We start from the raw sequence: 22,268 nt of genomic DNA, 5'->3' as shown, positions 1-22,268 counted from the left end.
TCCTCCATGATTCTCCATTGTCCTTCTTTCTCCTTCAAATTGCTTTGTTTTGTGGATCTCACCCTCAAGTGCATAAGCATAATGTGAAAGCAAGATTGACAAGACGGTAGTGGAAGAATACTAGAAGCGTGATTGATTTGGGGATCCTTTTATTGAAGAAATTGATCCAATTTATAGACAAATTGGAGAAATGACCAGATTAGCATGAGGAGATTTGAAAGGAAATTTCAAATCAAGAATGACAAATATGACAAATTATGACAAATTGACACTTTCTATACAAAATTGATTGATTGATAATTATGACAAATTATGACAAATTGCTATGTCAAAATTGATTGATTGACAAATTATGACAAAATTGACATGTCATTCCCATGAAATTAGGAGAAATATTATAAAAAATAGAAAATTAGATGAATTAGAAATTAGGAAATTAGAAAATTGATGAAAATTAGAAAATTAGGAATTAGGAGAAATTAGTAAATTGGAAAATTAGGTAAATTAATTAATAATTTTTCATTCATTAATTAATTCACAAAGAGAGGAGGAATTAGTTAGCCAATTAAATAAATATTTAATTGTGACAAGAAGACTTAGGATAAATAAATAAATTATTTAACCTAGAGGGAAAATGACAAACAAGATTAAATGAATAAATCATAAAACCTTAGAAGATGAATTAGAAATGCAAGGACGACAATTAGGTCTTGACAAAAGATAATTGATGTAGGGTCGATTTAATCATGATTTTGATTGACAGAGGACCAATGTTGATAAATGATTGAGATTGATAAAGAGATCAAATTGATAGGTGTCAATTGATGAGGAGCAATGACTAATTGATCCAAAGTGACATGATTAAAAAGGACAACGATCGATGACGAATCGATTGCAAAATGACAAGATTGACAAGAGGACAAGGATCAATGACGAATCGATCACAAAATGACAAGATTGACAAGGACGAGGATCGATGAAAAATCGATCGCAAGATGACAAGATTGACAAGGACGAGGATCGATGACGAATCGATCACAAAATGAAAAAATTGACAAGAGGACAAAACCCTAAATCTATCATCGATTAGGATTGACAATGTCCAAAATGATGATAAATGAGCACCCACATTGATGCGATAGGATAAGATCGACCAAAATCATGACTGAAAATTATTATCAACAAGACCAAATTCGAAAGTGAGACAAATGAAGAATGCAGAAGAAGGACTTGATGCTTGCAAATGATAAAGACCAAGTGCGCAACATAGAAGAAATGTTAATGCGACACAAAAACCCTAAAATAAGGCAATGCGCAAATGTTAAAGTATGACTCTGCAAGCGTTGACCATTTTTAGATGTCTACATTTTGCCCCTCTTTGAGACAATGCGATTTTAAGCATTGTTTCAAAGAATAATAATGAAAATGCCCCAGACACTGACAATGACATATGCATGCCCCCTCGAGGAATTGGCCGGAAACTTCCAGAAAAGAGGCCAATTGATCGATAAGAATGATAGATAATGATAGGAGCAAATAGACTGAAAATCGGGGATTGGATACACAAATGACAAGCAATTAAAGGTACAAAAGACCACGACCAGCATAAGATGGAGAGAGTGCATGTCCATCTATGCATTAGCAAAGATCTATAAATGAGACAAAGAGAGTGAAAATAGCTCATTTGCACTAGCCAAAGTGAAGGATTTTTTTGCTCTGGAAAAGGGCGCTTGCATAGAGATGGCGAACATTCTAATGGCAGATCACCTCAAGGAATGTGTACACACCTACAAACAATCAGATGATGCAGGAGCAATAGTATGTATCTCAAAAACCCATATTGTCAATTTCATGAATTTTGCTTGCTTGCGGGACATTGTGGGGCCCACAGGGAATGAAAAAAATGACTTCTACGCCTGTGTGGGCGCATCCTGCGCTTGTGTAGGATGTCCTATGCTTGTGTAGGGTATGCAGGTGCAATTTGATGCTATACAGGTGCAGGACATAGCACACAGGCCCAGTTGTGCACTGGTAACCCTAATTTGATCAAAAACAACATGCGAATGATCCTGAAAAGGGGGATAAGGGTAGGATAGGTCAAAATAGATTAGAAACACCCTGATTTGTGGATGAAACAAGGAAATGTAGTCTGTAGTAGGAAACCCTAAAACTGATAAAATGTGCCCCAATTGTGATGCAGAGTCGACAGTATCCACTGATTACGCGGGAGAACCGACCTGACTGCTTCATGTTACGACATAGACTCAGGAGCACAGACAGAGATACATTAGCAGGACTTGGATTATACTATATCACATTCATGCCCAAGATTAGGGAAAACACAGGACTACTTACCATATTGGCAGAGCGATGGCATTCAGAGACTTCCTCTTTCCATCTAGTGACTAGAGAGGCGACGGTGACACTAGAGGATGTATGGCGTATCCTCCGCATTTTGATTCATGGGGAGATGATAGAGTATGACCCAGTGATAGGGAGAGATGCTTTGTGCAGCTTATTTGAGTGTGATGTAGATGATCTGGATATCATAGAGAGGGAGATTGGCTAGGAGACCATGGCATCAGAGTATGATCAGCGATATGTTGTGATAGCAGTGGTTATAGCATGCCTATTAGCAGGGGACAGATGAGGAAATGGATTCCCTATTGGATGGGGAAGAGTGCTAAAGTGGATGGTGACAAAGGGGATGATGTATGCATGGGGACCATGTGTGCTTGCTATGCTATATTTTCAGTTGCATCAGATAGCATACCAGGGAGTGCAGACTTTGAGCTGTGGAGTCACACTATTACAGGTATGGGCATTTCAGCACATAGCCATATGTCAACTGATTGTAGAGAGATAGGTATTACCACACCAACCATATGTGTATTTCTATGGGAGAGCACTGAGATAGGGTACTTTCGGATACATATTGTATTGGCGACATGAGCTAGACAGATTGAGAGAGTTCACATGGAGGCCATATCTTGATTGCCCTAGATGGTCAGATGATAGTGATGAGCTACTATATTGCAGACAAGAGAGGTACCTAATTGGGTGACCAGTGAATCATCAGAGAGTGATTGAGATGTATCTACCAGAGAGAGTCAAATGACAGTTTGGAGAGAGGCAGGATGTACCTAGAGGGACTACACACTTTGCCCAATCTCATAGAGAGATGAGTTAGTGGGGGAGGATGATTTAGCCACACATAGCATATGCTGACTTCACACAGCTACAATATAGATAGTGGGATTGGAGATCAGATGTGGTGGATGCCAAGACAACAGAGGAGTATGAGCGATGGTTTGCATGATGATAGCCAGTGCCATTGACAGATCCTGATATTCCGGTACCGAGGAGACAAGAGGACTTCCCACTCGCTGGAGAGGATGAGGATAGAGATGAGGATGAGGAGGATGAGGGTGGTGATGAGGATGAGGGGGATGATGAGGACAGAGATGATGAGGATGAAGATTATGAGCCAGATTCAGCCGATCAGGAGTCATTGCAGGATATACCCATAGAGCCAGAGATAGCTAGCATAGAGGAGATGGAGATATGTAGGGCCACCATAGCGAGTCAGCATGATCACATTGCGACATTAGAGAGATAGAATGCTATCTTGAGGATAGAGTAGGATTAGTTCAGAGCAGAGATAGCCAGACTTACAGTGGCTCGATATACAGCAATAGCCCAGGCACAACAAGAAGAGCAGAGAGTCACCGAGTATATTGGGTTGATTAGGGATGCTAGTGCATGTGAGATGGCACAGATGTTGGTAGAGACCAGAGAGGAGATACGCCATTGGAGGACACTATATAAGAGTGCAGTTCCACCAGAGCAGAGAGAAATGTCATATCGAGCACGATTGAGGACAAAGAGTAGGCCACGTTCTCAGAGGTCAGTGAGCAGCATGGGGGTGAGTGGACCTATGAGACCACCACAGCCAGGACCAAGGATAGGAGGGACATCATCCTTGAGACATGGCAGGGATGAGGAGGATAAAGGGAGCACCAAGTGACAGAGGCACGTGCTCCTTATGATAGAGACATATGTAGTTTGACATTATGTATTCAGCCTGTGGGCCATACTTAGGACAAACAGTCCAATTTTGTACTCTGATATTGTTTTGATATATGATATGATATGCAGCTATATGATGGAACGCAATGTGTTATGGCTGATGGTTACGTTCCATGTATGGGTGTCTTATGCACTATTTATGTACCATTGTCGAACATGTATGGATATATTTTTATGTGTTTTTGATGCATTTATAATATGAAATTGATAAAATGTGTGATATAGGCAAATGTACTAACCAATGAATGCAGGATGCAGCTTATGTTTTGAAGATCAGAGAACTAGACCGAATTGACTACCCAAACTGACGGAAGAAATGTTAGTAAGAAGAAATGAGACAGAGGATAGTTAGCGACGAAGAAAAACTTTCTTTCACTAATGCACTTTGTAGGTGAGAACCTTTATTTAATGTAGCAAAACAGATGAATAGCATCATGGCATTGAAAGCCAGAGCTGAAACGCAACCCTTTTTTGCAAAAGACAGACACATCGCACACAAGGAATGAGTGAAGCATCATAGGGTGCATACATCAAGGGTCGAGGTATGTGTGGCGTTCACAAAGCGAACGTACTTATCATAGACACCCAATGATATAGTTGCCCTGGTTTGTAACAAACATTCCACAAATAGTAAACACAACAAAAAAAACAAACAAAAGGGACCATGAACCATCCCGTTTACTCTAAATCACTTAGTGACATCATCAAGCAACATAGGAACATGATCGAAGATAAATCAATAAATCATAAGACTCGCTAATTCCAACAAGTCAAACAAACATCCCGATCTTCATTGTCAAAGGTTGAAATTGTTGATAGGACGATCATGTTGTCTAGTTTCAAGGATTGTGGTACCCCATCTAAGATAGGACACAGTCTGGTTTTGAGTATACCACACCCTGTATAAGACTCATGATAATGGTGACAAGGTCAAATGATATTGATGTTGATGCTCGATTGAGAAGACAATTGTGATCAGTTTGAATGTCTGGTTTGATTAAAAAAGTTCATCTGTGAATGCGTGATTTCATTAAAGAACAATGTGTGATTGCATGTCATTGGAGGTATGCTCAGCGATTTGTCTATGCACAAAGAGGATATTTTTTTTTTGTTTTGTTTTTTCAGGACTTTATTTGACTTTTTAGGGAGTTTATTCAGAACAGTATTTGATTTTGTTGGATTTTTTTTCAGGACATTATTTGATTTTTTTGGATTTTTTTCAGGACATTTTTTGATTTTTAGGGATTTTTTTTCAGGACATTTTAGCTGAAAATGAACACATGATTTTTTTGATGTTTTTGAATGTTTTTCAGGATTTTTTCAATTTTTTTGATTATTTTAGGACATTTTTCAATTTTTATGATTTTGCCCCCAATGTCTAGCAAGGCAAGGAATATGACAGGTGAATAAATAGGCTTTCTGAAATGTTGGTGGATAGAGGGAAGACAAAGGCCTTTTATCATGGAGACAATACGGATGCAATTTTCAAGGGCTATTGTGTGATGGGATAAGAGACTGGATATGACAAAGTAAAGCAGTGGCATGGCATGAGGGACATGTCAAGAGGTTTTTGAAACCATGTTTAAATTTTGCATCCTTATGTCAGATCAAGATCAAGGAATGAAAAAGAGTGTATGGATAGTGATAAGATATGGATAGGATAAGAAAGACCAAGAATGGATAAGGGACATGGACTGAAGGTCGGGATTGGCTAAGGGATAGTGGCAGAAAGTTGCAATAAGCTAGAGAATATGAATGAAAGGTTGTAATAAGAAAATGGATAAAAACCAAAAGCTATGATGGATTGAAAGCTACAAACAAGATGCATGATGCTCATGAATATCGTCAGCCTTGTCAAGATCAAAGGTAGAAAGGGAAACTGGACATGAGGGACAATAGGATATGAAGGGTAATGACATGGTATGATAGGATAATGAAGGGCAATAGGATATGAAGGAGGAAACCTGCCCCCAAGTGTGGTATGCAAGAAGTTCATAGATTACGCATGATGCCTGTTTGCAAGGTTTTCATCACGGTACTTGCCCAAAGAGCCTGTTTGCTAGGTTTTCACTAGAGGATGAATTATTTTTTCTTTACTTTTTTTTTCTTTTTTTTTTTGGTATTTTGACTTTTTCAAGAGAAGATGGACACATGATAGGGGATGGAAGAAGAACTCAAACATCTTTTTGTTTGGATAGTAGCCTTGAAAAAAAATGGACCATGACCTTTAAAAGTATGCTCAAAGATGTTGGTAGGATCAGGACATGGAAAAACAGATGAAACTAAGGCAAGGATTTATGTAAAGGATTGGATCAAAGGGATTGAAGGATGGAAAATATGCATTGGATAATGGATAGGGTATTGGAAAAATTGGGCTTCAGTGGACAAAAATGTAGGCAAGATCAACATTGGCACACACCTTGATGGGTGGTGGATTGATGGAGGAAAAATGGATCTCAGATTGTGAGATTTGGATGGAGGAATAGCTTGGGATTTTGGGACATAAGGGCCCAAAATGGATGAAGAAGGTGGTGGAGGAATAGACATGGAAGGTTTAGATGGAGGAATGGCAATTTTAGATGCCAATTTTGATGTTTCTTTAGGCTTTTGTGCTTCAAGGAGTTGCTTAGGGATCCACATGGTTTTTGATTTTTCATGCTTTTGTGGTTCCTTGGAGTGCATTGCTTGCACAAGGGATTTAGGAACCCATATATATTTTGACTTTTTGTTTTGAGCAATGGGCCTTTGTGACCTTTTGGATTTTACCTTTTCTTTATAGATCAAATTTTTCTTTGTTTTGACATGTAGATTATATTGGACATGTTGATCCTTGAATACATGTGGATTGCTAGACTTAGGACTTTTATACTTGGGATTCAAATTACTTGGAGGGGGAAAGGAATGCATGGATGGATATGAATGAAATGGAGTTCTTTTGGATTGATAAAATTTACTAAAGGATGTGTGCCTTTGCTGACCTTGAATAGAGGAGGAAGGGATATAAAGACCTAAGATGGATGGAAGGTATGATGGGGAAGGGATATGTTTTGATTTTGATGGAGGGATACCAACATCTTGAGAGTGAGTTGTGTAGACATGACCCTTAATATTTTCTTTAACATGAAGGGATGCTTGCTTATGGAGACCTACTCCTTTGCCTTTATGAATATCTTGACTTGTAGGATACTCTTTTCTTTGGGAAGAAGACACAAGTCCATTATGAGGTGGATATGATATGAGAGAAATAATGAGATCTTGAAGTGGATCAGATTGGACCCAAGTGGAAGAACCCATTGTTAATGTCAGGGGTTCATGAACATCTTGCACTGACACGTTAGAATCATGAGGGGGACTAGGATTGTGTAGTGGACATGGTTCAATGACAAGCTCTTATAGAGATGGAATGGGATAAATAATGGGATCATCAAAAGAAATGCGATCTTGGAGTGTATATGGAGCATTAAGACAAGGAGATGGAGGAACAAAAGGATCTTGTGGAGGATTTAAAGGAATAATTTGATCTTGACAAGGAGGAAGATCATTGAAATCCTCTTTAAAGGTGCTTTGCTCTTGACTTTTAATGGGATCATCGGAAAGGATGGAAGGGATATCTTGATCTTTCTTAGGAAGTGGAATGCCAATAGGATTTGAAAGGAAATTTTTTTCATGAAATGGAAGGGGATCGTTTGGGATTGGATGGACTGGGATATCTTGATCTTGCTTGGGGAATGGAGTGTCAATAGGACTTTGGATAGGATGGACAAGAATAGGGGAATCATCTTGAGTGTCTGGGAAGATGGGATCCTAGTCAATAATTGGATGGGATGATAAGGTTTCAAGATCTTGATCTTGATCTATTTCAAGACATGTTTCTGCATGCTCTAAATTATCCTCTTGACATGGGGTTGGACTTTGGATATGCATGGGGGATTTTGGCAAGGGATGAATGTTTTGGCATGAAGGAAATGCACTTTGAACATTTGTGATGGATTCTGGCAAGGAATCAATGCTTGAAAATGAGGAAGAGGGACTTCGAACGGGGTCCTCTAAAATAGGTAATGGCAATAAAGTGCATGGTGGCATTGGGTCTTGTATTTTTGAAACATGACAAGGATGTGCATCATGAATTGGATTATCTTGGCAATCAATTATGGATAGCCCTTGGATAATTGCATCCTTGGGTGTATTGTTTGATGAGGACAATATGGAAGGTTCCTGTGAAACTTCTAAAGGTGTAGGGATGGATGCCATTGGGGAGTCAATTTGTTTGTGGGGGGATGAGGCATTGCTAAACATAATTGTATTATCTTGATCTTCCTCAAAGAACTCACTTGGTAGTTGCCTTAAGATCATTGCAATAAAGTCATTTTTCTTTTGAGGTTTTGACATAGTTGTATTTGGAATTTGAACTTGTTTTTGGTTTGATGTCATGTTTTGATATTGGACTTGGTTCAATTGTTCCAACATGTTTGAAACTTGGGTTGGTGTGTGCTGCAACCTTTGTTTTTGAATGTTTGGTTGTGGTTGTTGACATTGATATGTTGATTGAACTTGTTGATATTCCACTATTGGTTGAACTATTTGTTGACATTGTATAGTTGGTTGGACATATTGTTGAAATTGGACCATTGGTTGCGATGGTTGAAAATCTGATTGATAGTAAACACCTTCTTGTTCTTGTTGTGAAGGCACATAATGTTGTTGTCTCTTTTCTTGAAATTGTTTCATCATCTCTATTTGTGAGAGGAGAGCTGGTATGTCTGGTCATTTAATAAGAGATCTTACATCAATTGGCTCAATCTTTGGATTTTGACCTGGAAATTTTTGAAACATTTTGGACATTTGTGATCTATTCTTCTCAATGTTTTTCACTCTTTGTTCCAAAATCTCATTTTCATGAGCTAGTTTCTCCTCTAGTTTTTGTATTTGGACATTTACATCATCATGATAAGTTTGATCCAAGTTTGAAGACATATAGAGATTTGATTGACATGATTGATTTCTCAATTGTGATGACATGGCTTCATAAGAAGGTTGAGACCTCATTTCAACAAACATGTCACTATGCAATGCAACTAATGGGATTGAGAAATGCAACCTAAAAGGATGACAATGCAACTTAATGTTTTTGGTTGTTTTGAAGATTTTGACAAACTCATGAATGTAATTCTAAAAATGAGACCCTTAGGAAATTGAAATGATGTCTAGACCTCAAAGGACAAAAGGACCAAGTAATAATAGGACAAATTGACAATGCCTCACCTATATGCTTGGATACTAAGCTAGGTTTGACCAAATGACATTGATGACAAAAAGACAAAATTTTGATAATGTCTAGACTTCCTAACAATGACTTAGGGTTTATTCAAAGATTTGGATTACTCAAGTATGACAAACCAAAGTTTCAACACTATATGTAAAGGGAAAATTACTATGCAAATGACCCTAATATGATATGATAATGACCTAAGCTTAATGAAGAGACCTAGGGTATGCACATGCAAATGTATGACAATGTCAACCTAAGGCAAAACCTAAGGTTGAATTATGAAATGGTATTACTCTAATGCCAGAGGACACATGCAAATGGATGACTTTTATTGATATGCAAAGGAGTATGACCTAGGTGAAACCTAACCTTGGTAGTTGACAATGAATTTGCAAAATGCAAACCTAGGATGAACCTAAATCTAAGTGACATGAATGTTGAGACAAGACTTTGAAAAATGTTTGACAACCATGTTTGAAGGTGTTTTTGAACTTTGTTGATTGAAATACTCCTGTGTTTAACCTTGTTTTGAGTGAATTTGTCTTGTTTTTGAAATGAGACACAACTCAACTTTTGACAAGCAAAGAAGACAAAATATTTTTACTTAGACTCAAGACAGTCATGCTCATTCACACATTTCTTATGGTAGGTAAGGACAATAGGTACTTGAGAGGTAGACTCGTTATGAGGTTCAAGGAGAATACATAGATTCTTGACCCCACGAGCTCCCCTCCCCAACACTCACTTCTCAGGGTAGCCAAGCATCAATCCCCATGGAAATCTCCCCATGGTGAACTTAGTATCTCTTCCAAGTATCCGAACTCCTCCTTCTCAAGCAACTAGAAGGATTTTTGGCCTCTAAATACAAGGTGTTTAATAAGGATTTATGTTAAGCATTACTCCTTGGTGTCACACAAGCGTGATTGAGACATAAGTCCACCAAGATACCAAAAAAATGTAGTCGCGTAAGTATGATTTAGACCATGAGGCCCTACTTAGATGCTAATATGAGAAAGAGTCCAAGGGTCATCACTTCCCAAGTAACTACAATTCCCATGTAACCCTTCCTTCAAAGTTTTCACCCATCGGGTATTTATTTATAGTGAGTTAGAATGCCAAGGTACTCTAGCTGTGCTCACTTTGGGTCATTCCCTTCTCATGATTGTCACTTGCTTGCAAAAGAAAGAAAATGGTCAGGAAGGCAGGCCCTCTAAAGGTAACAAACAATCCAAAACATGAGAATGGTATCGAAGGTCTAGATTTTTGATCACCCTAAGAAGGATGAGAGCATACTCTCCTACTCCAATGTCAAACTCGACAAACAAAGTAAACACATGTTCATTCCATCCTACTTAGCAAACATACTAGGTGCCTAATTATGAATCACAAACACAAAGTTCAGTTGGAATACAAGGCAACCTGCAAAATCACTAAGTTAGAAGTTTGATTTGTTTGGTCTTTGACTAGTGAACCTGCATAAGTTTTGTTAGTAGTTTCATTTTTGTCTTTGCCATGCGTAATGCCAAGGTGCTGCACAGAGAATCAGTACCAAAGAAAACCAGAATACCAGAACATAATGCAAAACAAAAGTAATTTGCAAGTAAAAACACTGATTTTCACCTTTGTTTTTGGCCTTACACAAGCGTAGAATGCATTGACACAAGCGCAAAATGCATTGACACAGGCATAGATCCCTTTGACACAAGAGCAGAATGCATTGACATAGGTGCAAATCACTTGACATAGGCGCAGATCCCTCCTACACAGGCATAGAAGTGCCCAGAAAGCCCTGAATTGCCCTATTTCTTGGGTTTTTCACCTGCAAATCAGCTCAAAAGGCACTCAAAACATGGTTAAATGGTTAGTTCACATCGGGTTCACCAATTAATGTAGATAGGAATTTGGAAATCATCAAAGCAATATAAACATTAAACGAGCTCAATCACAAAACCATATTGCAATGATAACAAAACCTACAAACATTCAATAGAGATATGGAAATAAAACATTCAAATCAAACGCAAACCATCACAAATGCGGATGTCTCCTCCATGATTCCCCATTGTCCTTCTTTCTTCTTCAAATTTCTTTGTTTTGTGGATCTCACCCTCAAGTGCATAAGCATAATGTGAAAGCAAGATTGACAAGACGGTAGCGCAAGAATACTAGAAGCTTGATTGATTCGGGGATCCTTTGATTGAAGAAATTCATCCAATTTATAGAAAAATTGGAGAAATGACCAGATTAGCATGAAGAGATTTGAAAGGAAATTTCAAATCAAGAATGACAAATATGACAAAATATGACAAATTGACACTTTCTATGCAAAATTGATTGTTTGATAATTATGACAAATTATGACAAATTGCTATGTCAAAATTGATTGATTGACAAATTATGACAAAATTGACATGTCATTCCCATGAAATTAGGAGAAATATTAGAAAAAATAGAAAATTAGATGAATTAGAAATTAGGAAATTAGAAAATTGATGAAAATTAGAAAATTAGGAATTAGGAGAAATTAGTAAATTGGAAAATTAGGCAAATTAATTAATAATTTTTCATTCATTAATTAATTCACAAAGAGAGAAGGAATTAGTTAGCGAATTAAATAAATATTTAATTGTGACAAGAAGACTTAGGATAAATAAATAAATTATTTAACCTAGAGGGAAAATGACAAACAAGATTAAATGAATAAATCATAAAACCTTAGAAGATGAATTAGAAATGCAAGGACAACAATTAGGTCTTGACAAAAGATAATTGATGTAGGGTCGATTTGATCATGATTTTGATTGACAGAGGACCAATGTTGATAAATGATTGAGATTGATAAAGAGATCAAATTGATAGGCATCAATTGATGAGGAGCAATGACTAATTGATCCAAACTGACATGATTAAAAAGGACAATGATCGATGACGAATCGATCGCAAAATGACAAGATTGAGAAGAGACAAGGATCGATGATGAATCAACTGCAAAATGACAAGATTGACAAGGACAAGGATCGATGACAAATCGATCGCAAGATGACAAGATTGACAAGGTCGAGGATCGATGACGAATGGATTGCAAAATGACAAAATTGACAAGAGGACAAAACCCTAAATCTATCATCGATTAGGATTGACAATGTCCAAAATGATGATAAATGAGCACGCACTTTGATGTGATAGGATAAGATCGACCAAAATCATGATTGAAGATTATTATCAGCAAGACCAAATTCAAAAGTGAGACTAATGAAGAATGCAGAAGAAGGACTCGATGCTTGCAAATGATAAAGACCAAGTGCGCAACATAGAAGAAATGTTAATGCGACGCAAAAACCCTAAAATAAGGCAATGCGCAAATGTTAAAGTATGAATCTACAAGCATTGACCATTTTTAGATGTCTACACTCTCTTTTCAGTAGAATATTTGTCACAAGAGTTAGAAGCCATATGTGCTATTTTATCACAATTGAAACATTTCAAAGGCAGTTTTCCTTTATACTTACCTTTTCCTCTCGGTAACCTTCTGGCTAATAGTGCTTCAAACTCTTCCTGCTTTCTGATTTCCTTAGATAGTTTGTGTACTTCTTCCATGTTCTTACAAAATCTTTCACTTGCTCCAGTGTGATCTCCTTCAGAGTACTTGTACTTTTTTTCATTGTAATCACTAGATTCATCAAGATGAAAATAACTAAATGTAGATTCAACTTTATTTATGAAAGATCCACTTTTATCAAAGTTACTTAACTCAAATGCATGTAGCTTACCAATAGTAGCATCTAAAGAAACTGGCATATTAGGTACAGACCTCAATTCATTGATTATAGAGACTCGGATTGCATAAGCTGGTAGAAGGGTTCTTAACAACTTACTTGTTATATCCTTTTCTTCAATAGTTCCACCTGCTCCTTTGATTTGATTGACAATCTCCTTTAGTCTTGTACTATACTGGGTTATGTTCTCACCTTCATTCATCCTTATAGATTTAAGTTGTCCTCTTAGACTGTCTACATTTTCTCTTTGAACATGTTCATCACCGCCATATACAGATATGAGCTTGTCCCACATTGCCTTTGCATCATTGCAGCCTTCTAGATCATTAAACTCCGAGTCAGTCAATGCAGATGTTATTTCAATCATTGCTTGGATATGTTCTTGCTTTGCCTTTATTTCTTCCATAGTCAATGGATAGGTGCTCAGTGTGATGAAATCATTCTCTAGATAATATACAACATATTCTACAATTCCTGATAGGTGCAGCTTCATCTTTTTCTGTCATGTAGAGAAACTTGACTTGTTCAGCTTCGGTGCATCCCTCTTATACATTTTTTGATCTTTGCCTCAAGTACCTTTAAAATTTTTCTTCCGGAGTCCAAAGCTCTGATACCAATTGATAGTTCTGATACTTAAAGATAAGTATAGATGCTAAGATGATAAGATGAGAGGGGGGGGGGGTAAATCATACAATCTTAATCTTTCATAAAAACATCAGATTCAACCTCGGTAATATATACTTCAATGATATAACCAAAACTGCTAAACATGCAAACTCAAAAGCATATAAACATCATATCACTCATAACACCAGATTTAACATGGAAACCCAAATAGGGAAAAACCACTGTGGGATTTCGGACCCACTAAGAAATACATTCTTCTAGAGTATGCTAGGTTGAAGGCAAATCCTATTAAAGATTACAAACACATTGCTAGATGTGACCCGGTTAAGGGATTTCCCTTAGATCTGTTAGGATCTTCACCTTATTAGAAGTGACCTTGTTAAAGGATTTTCAACACTCAATCAGAATGTCACCTTGCTAGAGGGTTTTACAAATAAGACTGTTAAGTCCACTCGGTTAAGAGATTTTCTATCACTTTCATAAAATAAGAGTAATAAAAATCTATCTGCAACTTCACATCTAAAATGCTAAAGAAGATTCTTATTTTCTCAATACAATCTAGACATAGAACTAATCTTGTCCATCTACTAGGCTTCTATACTTTGTTATTCAAACAGGTTTTCAAGCTTCTGTGCTCGGTAATCACTATGTAGCATCCTTGTGCATACATTTGCCCGCATACATTGTTTATCAATAGTTACCTATTTATAAAAAATTAGCTAACCAATTAATCTCTTTGATCACACTTCCCATGATCAATCATAGCCATCAGATCTTCAAACTTGTCCAGGTTCAATGTATCCTTCGATCTAAAAAATGTTTTACCCTGCCTTGGAACTTGCATACATTTCTTGGAACTTGTGCTAGGGTAATGCGGTTCAATCTGCGTTGTAGATCTTTATGCTGATTTTCCTTTGCCATAGATTCTTTAACAAACTTCATGCACGACATACCAATCATTTGATCAATTCTAGCTCATCAGCTTCCTTCATTAAATAACGCATGTAACCATTTAATGTATTCTGTTACAACTCGGTAACAACTCGGTAAATACTAAACTTCACTCGGTAGACATTCCGCCTTCATTAACCGATAGCGATAACCTTAGGGTTTACCAACTAGGTTCCTTAGGGTTTACCGACTAGGTTCTTTGCTTGGTAACATAGTATAGTATTAACCTTACAATTTACAACATATGTATGATGTTAAAACAATCTAAACATCATGATCTCATCATTTTCTAACTTGGTAATAGTTTCCCATTCAATACCTTACTCATCCCCTTATTTATCATATTCTTTTTGTGTCTTTTATCGACATCTTTATATTCATCAAATCATACTTCTCAAGATATGGCAACATCATACTGAATTAGAAAATCAATTTCTTGACATCAATGACAAAATAATAATATTAAGACAGTAAACATCCTTAATAAGTTATATCCATAATCATCAACAACCTTCTCAATATCCTTATTGAAATGCCAACAATCTCCCATTGTCTGTTATAATGCCAGATGCCAACATTGGACATATTGTTAAATTTTGTAGAAGCAAGAATGTAGCGGCAAACAATATGAGATCTAGCTTGAAGGGAAAAGAGAAGGTAGAATAAGTAAAGCAAGAATTTTCTAAACTATGGATTAAGAAAAGAGATCGGAGAACTAATGAAACTATATTTTCATCTATAGAACAGAGTAATCCTCTATCGATAAAATATTTTTCATCTAACTGAGGAATAATCACTTGGGGGTATGGCACTGAATTGAAAAACATGCATTCTACCCTCAGTTAATGCTGAGAAGATATATTTCTTCTTTACAGGCAGGTGTGTGAAGTTTTCACTTAACCGGTGAGCATTTAATGATGTTTTGAATAAGTTTTTGGCTATAAAGCATTGGGAAACCCTCATTTCAAACTCACCGAGCATTCAAACTTTTTGTGAGCGCGAAATCGAGCAAAGGCATTCAAGGCGAATCTGAGAAGTGTTTTTCAAGCATCCAGATAAGAGGTATTTTTCATAATGGCTGCTTCATCTTTTATTCCTAAATTTATTCTGAATCCTACCATTGTGGAGAATGTGAAACGCCCTAAGCCTGTTTTCAAAATAATTCACGAAATTGCGAAGCAAGATGACTCTGTAGGAGATTTTTCAAAAATACCTAAGGGAGTAGCATTTGCAGAAGACCCTAGGATTTATATACATTGCAATTTAGAAGATCTAGGATCTAAGGAGTTAATGAAAATGTTTAATAAGGCCATTTTTTATGAACATGGAATTGTTAAACCCGAACACAAGATTGTGGAAACTTTAGGTTTTGTGGAGATACTGAATATCCCTCAATTTCCAGAGGAAGTGGTAAGGATTGTATTGAGTAGAGAACATGGAGAATTCTTATGGTTGGATTTTGTTTGCAAGATAACCCAACAAGCAATTAGGGCAATTACTGGTTTACCCTCAATCGATAGTAGACCTAACAAGACAAAGAAGATTCCCAACAAAATGGTGACAAGCCTAACTGGAGCAATATTTGACAATAGATCACTTAGAGTAAATGATATTAAGGACATTAATGTGAGATATATAAGTATGGTTCTTGGATACAAAACCACACATGTTAACAGACTCAATTTTGTTTCCAATCTTTGTATTTACAGTGCACATGAAATGATAAACAACAATGCTAAGATGGATGTGTGTGAATGGTTAAAAGATGAGCTTATTGACAACTTGAAAAAGATTAAGGGAGACAAGAAGGGACTTTTTGCTTTGGAAACCTTCTGGTATGTTTGATGCTATATTTTGTTGGTTTTTTGGATATGTTGATATGGTTTTGTCATTGATGTAAACACCTGTCATCACTTGTCAACACTTATCAGCACTTGGAGATCTTTGGTTATGTTCACTGACAAGTTAGAGACTTATGCACAGTCACCGGTATTTGGTTCACCGACAGATTATATTGTTCACCGACACTTGGAATGACTTGGAGAATACTTCATTATGTCGAAGACATTATTCAATCACTTGGTTTTGGCAATTTGGTTGTTTATTTATTCGAGTTTTCATATTTGCTATCACCGGAAAATAGGTTCAGGTTATGCACTGGGAGGCATATCAATTCCAGATTAGCATGACATGTTATGGAGGTGATTTATTAGTATTGTAAATGCATTGAGCCAACATCATGTATCAGATATTGATTTTATTGTAATATCTTTTAGTGAGCCGACCTATTCAATTTGTCTTAGGTTATGGTATAAATGTAAGATCTCATTTGTGAGATTGATATGCGATTGGAAAAATAATTGTAATAAGGTATATGCAAAAATAAGAAGAGGTATACATTCAGACATCATTTGAAGGTTGACGGAAGGTTTTTGTGAAGGCAATCAGAACTAAACCGGTACTGAATCTAGCATATGAAGATTTTATTTTATGTAGTACATTATCATTGGATTTAACCATCCAATTATAGTCAGTGTGACTCTCTTTTTGTGATTGAGCAATGAGCTCTAGGCAGCTAGCCTTTCTACATGTGCATAATCCATATTGTCCACACATACTATTTGCAGTAGTATCATTTGATTGTGGGTAAGGCTTCCCACCATGGTTTTTCCCCTTATAGGGTTTCCACGTACAATATTTGTGTTGTGTTGTGGATGTTATTGTCTTTCTTTTTCATGCATTAATCTTTACTAGTACTGCAATTAACTGATAAAACTGTCTATCGGCATAAATTTTGGTTTATCGACATTAAGCATTAAGTTTTAGTTAAGTTAATTTTGGTTGAATTTATTGGACAACTGATTCAACCCCCCTCTCAGTTGTCTCTAGGACCTAACAATTGGTATCAGAGCTTAGTCCTTTTTTTGCAGAAGTTTAACAGCTTGAGGAGATTCAATGTCTTCTAACTATTTCAAGAAGGACAGTCTGAAACTTGATGGAACTAACTATGGCATAAGGAAGATCAGGATGGAGACACATTTGAATTGCATTAGAAAGGAAATATGGGATGTTACAAAGAATGGTTATACTACTGCTACTCAAGGTCAACCCAATCCACCTAACTTGGCTAAAGATGACGAAAAAGATTGCAAAGCAAGAGAAGCACTTTTGAGCACATTATTAGATCAACAAGTCATGGGGTTATCAGACAAGTCTACTACTAAAGCTATTTGGGACAAACTAAAATCATTGAATGAAGGGGATTCCAAAGTCAAAATTACAAAACTTGAATGCTTCCGGGTCAAGTATGAAAGTCTAAAAATGGAAGAAGATCAAAGAATTTATGCTTTTATGGAAAGAGTAAATGAAATTGTTTTGGGTATACAATGTTGTGGAGGAACCTTAAGTGAAGATGAGATTGTTTCTAAAGTTTTAAGAGCTTTGCCACTAGAATATAAAATGAAAGTTACTACTATAAATGAATTAAGAACAATGCCTAATGCATCAGTATCTAGAGATACTTTGGTTGGAAAACTTTCAGCTTTTGAACTTGAAGAATTTGGTTATGTTACTACTATTAAGACAGATCTAGCTTTCAAGGCATCTTCATCATCTATAGCATCATCATCATCATCATCCGAGAAATCTGATTGGAAAGCCTTCTATGCAAGAGAACTTGAAGAAAGCAGTAGAGAAAATGAAGAACTTCAAGCATTATTTGCAATGAAAATGCCTAAAGGTCCAATTGGAGGTAAGTATGAAGGTAAAGCACCCTTTAAATGTTTTAACTATAATAAGATTGGTCATATGGCTTCTAGATGTCCTGATAGACATACAAGATTAAGAGAAGAAGCTAAAAGAACATATAAGCCTAACCCTGATTATCAGAAATAAAAGTTTAAAAAGAACATAAACAAATCTTGTTATTATGCTAATGAAGGAGTTACTAATGATTCTGATGAGGATCCGATAGACAATGGATGGGATTTTGTTTCTATAACAGAAGATCAACCGAAACTTACTATACAAATAGTAGAGAAGACCCTGATAGCTAAAGTTGAAGATAAGGATGAATGGATTATTGATTCAGGAAGTTCACATCACATGATTGGTGATAAGAGTAAATTCTTAACCTTTCAGGAATACAATGGAGGTCTAGTAAGATTTGGAGATGATAAAGCTTGTTTGGTCAAAGGAAAAGGCACTATATCTTTTGATGGTAAGCACAATACTGATAATGTTTACTATGTTGAAGGTTTGAAGCATAATCTTTTGAGTGTTGGTCAATTAGTTGAGAAAGGATTTCAGTTACAATTCAAGAATGGTAAATGCAAAATCTTAAACAAACCTGGTTTGGAAATTGCAACTGGTAATCAGACTAGAGGTAATATCTTTCATTTGAACAACAATGAGAAAGAATGTTTGATTGCACATATTGATGAAAGTTGGTTATGGCATAAGAGACTTTGTCATGTAAATTTTGATTGCATTGTGAAAATCAGTACTACTAAGGTGGTAAGAGATTTACCTAAGATTGTTAAACCTCACAATCTGGTATGTAAGGAATGTCAATTTGGAAATCAAGTTAGAGAAACTTTCAAGAGTATTCCAGAGAAGTCTAACAATGTTCTTGATTTAATTCATACTGATTCATGTGGTCCACCAAGAACTAGAAGTATACAATGAGATAGGTATTCTATGCTAATCATTGATGACTATTCTAGAATGTGTTGGGTTACTTTTCTCAAGGAAAAATGTGAAGCATTTGGGAAATTCAAACTATTCAAGGTGATGGTAGAAAATCAAACCGACAAGAAAATAAAATGTTTGAGATCAGATCAAGGAGGTGAATTCACATATAAGGAATTTAATACATTTTGTGAAGTGAATGGGATCAGAAGATAGTTATCAGCACCCCAGACACCCCAGCAGAATGGAGTTGTGGAAAGGAAAAACATAACTATCTTGGATGCAGCCATAAGTATGATATCAAAGGCAAATCTACCTCATATATACTGGAGAGAAGTATTCAATATAGTATTTTATATATTCAACAGAGTTCACATCAGAGGTGAAACTGGTAAGACCCCTCATGAGCTATGGTTTGGCAATACTCCTACTCTTAAATATTTCAGAATATTTGGAAGTAAATGCTATATTAGAAGAGATGAGTATATTGGCAGATTTGATCCTAGAAGTGATGAAGGAATATTTCTTGGTTATTAATCTAAGAGCAAGGAATATAGATGTTTTAAAAAGAGATTGCAAAAAACTTTTGAGAGTGCAAATGTGAAGATTGATGAACAGTTAGAGGAAATTAAAGGTACACAGAATCTGAACCAGCAATAGAGATAATCACAAATGAACCTACTGTGAATACACTGGTACTGAATGGTGATCCAGTTACACCAGAACCATCTGGAGATTCAACAGTCACTGAAGAACAACAGCAAGTAAAAACACCCAGGTATGTAAGATTGAATCATTTTGAAGATCAAATAATTGGAAACAAATTTCAAGGAGTTATGACTAGAGGAAGATTGGCACATGAAGAGGTATGTCTTATTTCTCAAATTTAACCTACATCAATTAATGAGGCATGTGAAGATAAATATTGGATTAAAGCTATGGAAGATGATTTGGAACAAATTGAGAGGAATAACACTTGGTCATTAGTTCCCCGGCCTAAAGACAAAAATGTAATTGGAACTAAATGGGTTCTTAGAAATAAACTTAATGAATATGGTATGGTAATCAGAAACAAAGAAATATTAGTGTGTAAGGGATATTCACAGAAAGAAGAAATTGATTACAATGAAACCTTTGCACCAGTAGCTAGAATTGAGGCAGTCAGACTTTTATTGGCTTTTGAAGCACACAAGAACTATAAAGTATATCAACTGGATGTTAAATGTGCATTTCTAAATGGAGATCTTGAAGAAGAAGTTTATATTGAACAACCTGATGGATTTTCTTTGACAGATAATAAAGACATGGTTTGCAGGTTAAGGAAAGCTTTATATGGATTAAAACAAGGTCCTAAAGCTTGGTATGCTAGATTGGACAAATATCTTTTGAAGCTTGGATACGATAAAGGTAATGCTGACAACAATCTGTAATACAAAGTGACTAGTAATGACATCTTGGTTATTGAAGTTTTTATTGATGATATAATCTTTGGAGGAGAAGATGGATTGTGTAAAGACTTTTCTAATGAAATGTAGCAAGAATTTGAAATGTCTATGATTGGAGAGATAAAATTCTTTTTAGGATTGCAAATTTCACATACTGATAGAGGTATATTCCTATGTCAATCTAAGTACTTGAAGGAATTACTAAAGAAATTTGGCATGGAAAACTGTAATCTGGTAAGCACACCTATGACTACAACTGATAAATTATCTTTGAAGGATGAATCAACACCTATTAATCTGACTACATACAAGTTTATGATAGGAGGTTTACTGTATTTGACACAAACAAGACCTAATATTATTAATGTAGTATGTATTGTTTCAAGATTGCAGAGTAATCCTAAAGAAAATCATGAATCAGTAGTGAAAAGGGTTTTTGGGTACCTACAAGGCACTACAAATCCTAGTTTATGGTATCCTAGAGATGCAAATTTTGACTTATGTGAATATATAGATGCTAATTGGGTAGGAGATGTGGATGACAAAAAAAGCACCATCAGTGGAGCATTTTTTCTTGGTAGCAGACTAATTTCATATTGAGCAAGAAATAGAGTTGTACAAGTCTATCAACAACAGAATCAGAATATGTTGCAGCAACAACAAACTATACATAGGTATTATGGATCAAACAAATGTTGAAGGACATAAAGGTAAAATGCAAGGAACCTATAACTATTTACTGTGATAATATGGCAGAAATTGATATATCAAAGAACCCGATATTTCACTCTAAGACTGAACATGTTTCTATCAAACTCAATTTTCTAAAAGAGAACGTTGAAGCAAAAGAAGTGAAATTGGTTTATGTGAATACTAAAGAGTAGATTGCAGATATTTTTACAAAGCCTTTGCCTAAGGAAACTTTTGAATATCTCAGAGAGCAACTTGGAGTCCTACCCCCACTGGTAGAGACTTAGACAGTTGATGTTTTCCATCAACCGATAGAATTAATAGATAAATCTTTTTATTTTAGCTTTGATGAGGAGAGCTACTTTTCAGGGGAGTAGTTGGTATAATAAGTTGGTATTTTGTATTTGAAACTAGCTTTTGTATTGCTTTGGCATTTGATGTCAAAGGGGGAGAGATATTATGGAAAAACATTTGAAAAACATTTTGGGGAGAGATATCTTTTGGGAGAAATTATTCCTAGGGGAGAAAAATTATATATTTTGATTTCTAGTTAATAATCTCTTTGGGAGATTGTTGGTTTATGGTTGTTGGCATTTTTGTTTTGGCACTTTGATGGTTTTCCATCTTTTGTTGCCATCAATGCCAAAGCGGGATATTGTTGGTATTTTGGATATGTTGATATGGTTTTGTCATTGATGTCAACACCTGTCATCACTTGTCAACACTTATCAG

Source organism: Cryptomeria japonica, chromosome 10 (genome assembly GCF_030272615.1).
Source record: "Cryptomeria japonica chromosome 10, Sugi_1.0, whole genome shotgun sequence".
Lineage (NCBI taxonomy): Eukaryota > Viridiplantae > Streptophyta > Pinopsida > Cupressales > Cupressaceae > Cryptomeria > Cryptomeria japonica.
This window is presented reverse-complemented; position numbering follows the sequence as displayed.